Source organism: Euprymna scolopes, chromosome 32 (assembly GCF_053919585.1).
Source record: "Euprymna scolopes isolate OS-2025 chromosome 32, ASM5391958v1, whole genome shotgun sequence".
Taxonomy (NCBI): Eukaryota; Metazoa; Mollusca; class Cephalopoda; order Sepiida; family Sepiolidae; genus Euprymna; species Euprymna scolopes.
This window is the reverse complement of record NC_136513.1, coordinates 20,185,001-20,190,777: the sequence shown is the minus strand read 5'-3', so window position 1 is coordinate 20,190,777 and position 5,777 is coordinate 20,185,001.

Genomic DNA, 5,777 nt, shown 5'->3' with positions numbered 1-5,777 from the left:
ATGCTGTGTTCTGAATACCCTACTGTATGGAGCAGAAACTTGGACCAAGTATGCTCGTCACGAGAAAAGACTGAACGTCTACCATCTCCGACGCTTGCGACATATCATGGGCATCAATTGGTGGGATAGAATCACCAACGAAGAGGTGCTAAGACGTGCCGGCAGCCGCTCCTTGTTCCAGACACTCAAGATACGACGATTGCGCTGGATTGGACACCTGCGCAGAATGCCCGATGGCCGTCTCCCTAAGGATATCATCTACAGTGAACTGGCAAATGGAACAAGAAGCCGCGGTCGCCAGGTGCTGTGCTTTAAAGATGTGGTCAAACTGGATCTGATCGCTCTTGGCATCGATGTGAATGTGTGGGAGGAGTTAGCCCAAGATAGACCAGCATGGAGGCGTGCCTTGAATAAGGGCGGTGAAGGACTTGAGAAACTTTGGTTCGAGAGACTGGCGAAGAGAAGACAAAACTAGTGACTACGTTTACCGTTACTTGCATTAATCTTTCGTAGATTGCTTGCCATTATATATATATATATATATATATATATATATATATATATATATATATATATATATATATATGATTGTTGAGCTGGATTAAATCCGACGATATAAAATAAAATGGAAGTGGAAGGACCTGTTTCGTCCGATTTATACGGGCTTTTTCAAGAGGGATGGCCATTTCTGATATACTATATAAATATATACTATATGCGTATATATATACTTATCTCCGGAAAACTCGTCCTCTTCTGCTAGGTAGGAAAACTGGTCCCTTATTGAATAAATATAGATTGGAAACACCTTTTATGACTGTTCTTGAAGGAGATATTGATTTTTTAAAAGCGACTATGCACCCCAATAATATTTTTAAAAATTATTTTTTACACTTGTTTTTAAAAGCAAACGTGATAACGGAGTCAGATATATGGTTTCGAAAAACGAAATCATATATTTATTTTAAAAAATACTTTAGTTTTAATACTTTTTGTGTTATCACGAAACAAAAATAAAAGAAAGAAAACACGTATTATCAAAGAAAGCAATTATTTTATTTAGAAGAATTAATTCAGTTTAAACAATTCTTGTGTTATTACAAAACAACAAAAAAAAGAAAACTCGGTACTTACTCGTATGTAATTTTGGTACCGCGCTGAAATAATAACGTTATTACTTCTAAAGCCATTCTTAACATGGGGAGGGAGGTTATCGTTTAAAAGTCATTTCGGGGGCAATCGTGCAGTATGCAGACGGCGGCTTTTGTTAGGGGGCGATAACTCCAATTTCTTCTTGGTAAAATACCGCGACAAATAAGTAACAAACAAGATTTTTTTCCGAACAGAAAAATATTTGAAAACCAAAACATTTATTGCTTAAAAATGTATCAATAAATAATTATAAAAACATTTATTTAAAAGTCTGCGTAAGAAAATATAATTTTAATAAAACTATTTTGTAATAAAAATAACATAAGATTTTTATAACGTAATAATTTAAATGAAACATTTTTTTGAATTAAAGCAACTTTAAAAGGTCAGCAAAAATTTAATAATTTAAATGTTTTTTGACAGAGACGCCCCACATGGCGACAGTTTACTGAAAGACACCAAGAAAAGATGGACGCCATGCCTATACGGCAGAAGTGCCTTTTGTTGTTTCGTGAACAAAAAAAAAGTGTTAAAACTGAATTAATTTTTCGGTACTTCACGGGGAACGGGAAGCTTGCATAAACGGTGTTTTTATTCAATGATTGCTCCCTCAAAGCGTTTTCTTTCACTTTCTTCGTATATATGTCATAGACTTTATTTTTAATCGCGCGTGTATTTATTTTATTTTTTGAATTGTTTATTCTTTGGGCGAATTTAATTCATTTTATTCATAATTTATTTCGTGCTTGTTTTTTATTTTATTTTTATTTCATCTTTTGAAATTTTTTTTATTATTTTCTCCAATAAATAATATTTTTTTGTTAAATCATTTTTTAATACATATTCAAATAATGCTTTTGCCCCCTTCTTTTTTAGCCGCAAATAGTACCCTTAGAAAGTTTTCGTGATTAAATAAACCAAAGAAACACTTTTGCGCATGCGCTTTGAAGGAGCAGTCATTAAATAAAACACCGTTTATGCAGGGTCCACGTTCCCCGTGAAGTACCAATTTTTCTAAATAAAATATTTGTTTTATTATTGGATAATACAAAAAGTGTTTTCTTTTTGTTAGCTTGTTTTGTAATAACACAAGAAATGTTAAAACTAAAGTATTTTTTTAAAAATAAATACATGGTTTCTTTTCTGTCCCGTGCGGTTTCATTACATAATCAACCGTATTAACTTCCGGTAGCTTGCTTTTTTTCCGAGCATTGATCTTGGACATATACAAATTTTATTTTTTGGAAGGTGGGGTGGGGAGGGCTCGTTTAAAACTATATTTACCTCAGTATTTTCTTTAATTTTTTATTTTTGAGCGAATATCAAGACTCCTAAAACGTGATCCTCTTATGTCGGACATTTTTTGTTAAAAAAAACACTCGACATTGCTTATTTTTTTATTAAACTGAATAAACTCTTTAAAATAAGTAGAAATAACAAAAACTTACAAAGCTTAGTAGAAAGCGAAAAATTAAATTTTTTTAAAACAACATTAAACAAGTAAATATATTTTAAAAAAAATATAATGGGATGTGTATTCTCTTTTCAAGACAATATCTTCTTTAAGAACGGTAATAAAATGTGTTTTCAATCGATATTTATTCAATAAGGGACCAGTTTTCCTACCTAGCACAAGGGGACGAGTTTTCCGGGTACGAGTTTTCCGGAGACGAGTTTTCCTAAATTCATACTATGTATATATACATATACTAATATGTATACCTATTTATATATGTTATATATATACAATATATATACAATATGTATATATATATATACTATATGTATATATATATATATATATATATATATATATATATATATATAAAATAAAAATTACAAATGATTCAAGATGGTAAAATTAAAGTATATTATAAATATTACAGAATTAATATTTATAAAGTTATCTCAGCCAGATGTAAAAGCTCGATAAAAGCAAATAAGAGATAGAGCTTATAAGACGAGCAAACAGTTAATAAAACATGTTAAAAAACACTTTGAAATGAGTTAAAAACATATTTAATCTGAAAAGGAAACACTAGATAAGTGGATAGTCCTTAATCCGCGGAGTTTCGAAGAAATACTTTCCTTCTCATCAGAGGGTATATATATATGTGTATATATATAATATATGAATACATACATACATACATATATATATATAGATAGATATATACTAGAAATATATATCCATATATATATGTAAGTATCCATGTACTATATATAGAGATATACTATATGTATACATACATATATATATATATATATATATATATATATATATATATATATATATATAATATATGTATGTACATATATATATATATATATATATATATATATATATAGAATAAGTTTACATATATATACGATATGGACATATGTATAATAAGTATACATACACTATATATATATATACATATACTATATGTATACATATATATTTATACTATATATATATACATATTTATATATCCTACATATATACAATATGTATGTATAGAATATGTATATATACAATATGTATATATATACAATATGCAAATATATACAATATGTATATAGACAATATGTATGTATATATAATATGTATATATATATACATGTATATGTATATACAACATGTATATATCTATGTATATGTATAGATACAACATCTATATAGATACAACATGTATATATACATATACAATATGTATATATGCAATATGTATATCTATACGATATGTATATATATATAATATGTATATATACAATATGTATATCTATACGATATGTATATATATAATATGTATATATATAGAATATGTATATATATTCAGTATGTATATATACAGTATATATATATATATATACACAATATGTACATATACATACAATATGTATGCATATATTTACATACAAAATGTATACACACATATATATATTTTTTTATTAATCTATAATATAAATTTCACCTTTTATGTATATATGTATGTCACGCAAAAACTTTCGACAACCTAACCCTAACCCGACGGATCCTGACAAGATCAGTATCATTTTTACGCTCGACGTCAAAGGCGACAAATATTGAAACATTGACCCACATCATTAATTTCTTCACCCTAAACTCGGCAATTTTCGCCGGCATTTTAGCACGTCATCGTCACTGTTGGATTGACTTCAGCTAATTTTAACGCTTTTCACTTCCGGTCGCGTCATTGGAACATCGGCTAAGACGTCCGATTTTCTTTTACTTTCTTTCTGCCTTCGTGTCACGGGTTCGATCCTTCCTGCCTACTACCACAATTTTTTTTTTGCTCATCACACACACCGCCAAACACCCTGGCAACGCCGGGCACTCAGGCTAGTCTATAATCTAAAGGGCAGAAATCTGTTTAAATGTATGTATGTTTGTATGTCTGCCTAAAACTTTCGACAGAGGTAACGGATTTCTATGAAATTTTTTTTTTTACATGGGGGTCACCACTTATCAAGGCCCGAAGGCCACTCAGGGATAAGGGTTATTGTGTGTACAGTAATCAATGAGATAGTGTTGTAGTAATCATTAGTATTGGAGGTTTGATAGAGTGTCTTACTTAAAGGGGCGGTTTGTCAGGAGTTTGTTTATCTTGGACTTGAAGACATCCTCGTTGTAGTCAGGTGGGAAAATCGGTATCGTTTTGAAGCTCGACCCTTCAGACGACAAATATCGAAAAACATTAATTTCTTCACCCTCAACTTGACACTTTTCTACGGGGAGGGATAGCAAAAAATCGTTCCTTTATGACAATTTAGCCAAACACGCATGCGCAAAGAAGTCCTTTCTTAAATTAGTTTAAATATATAAAAAAGACATGTTCGTCTACGAGGTCATAAACCAGTCGTTATGGTGGTAGCATCGTTATCTCAAGCTTGCACGTTCGAGCCTAGATATCAGATATATTATTTTATTTCTAAAGTTTTAATATTGAGACAGGGTTATTTATGCCATTTTGTTTCGTTCGTTTGTTTTTATTTTTCCATCATGTTCGCTGTTTTTGTTTTGTTTTTGTTTTTCCGATTTTTTAAAGAAGTTTTAACATTTAAACATGTTTATTTATGCCATTTCTTTTTCGTTTGCTTATTCTTTATTTTGCATCACGTTCGCTGTTTTTTTGTTTTTGTTTTTAGAAAAAGTTATGATATTTAAACATGATTATTACGTTCGTTTATTCTTTATTTTCCATTTTGTTTTGATTTAACCTCCCCCCCCCACACACACATCTCACCACGCCGGTCAACGCTGGTTACTTCCGCTAGTATTGAATAAAGTTAAATTCAAGTAAAAATCGTATTCGTTTTTTGTTCTTTTTTTAAATATATTAAAATAAAGTATTTCCTTCTATTTAAAAAAAAACTGTCACTCATTATTAACAGTCTGACTGCTTGACAGATCTCACTTGTTTTACCTCCTATGCGTGGCGTCATTTTTTCTAGTTAGCAGGCCTTGTCTCCTGGTGGTGGTGGCTCGTCCAACTACTAGCGTCTAAGGTGACAAGTAAGCAGGGAGAAGTCCGCCTATAATTATACCGACCCTGCGGACTGGGATCAAAGTATAGTATCTGTTCTTTTACTCCCATATTTAGTGTTGGGATCAGAATGTA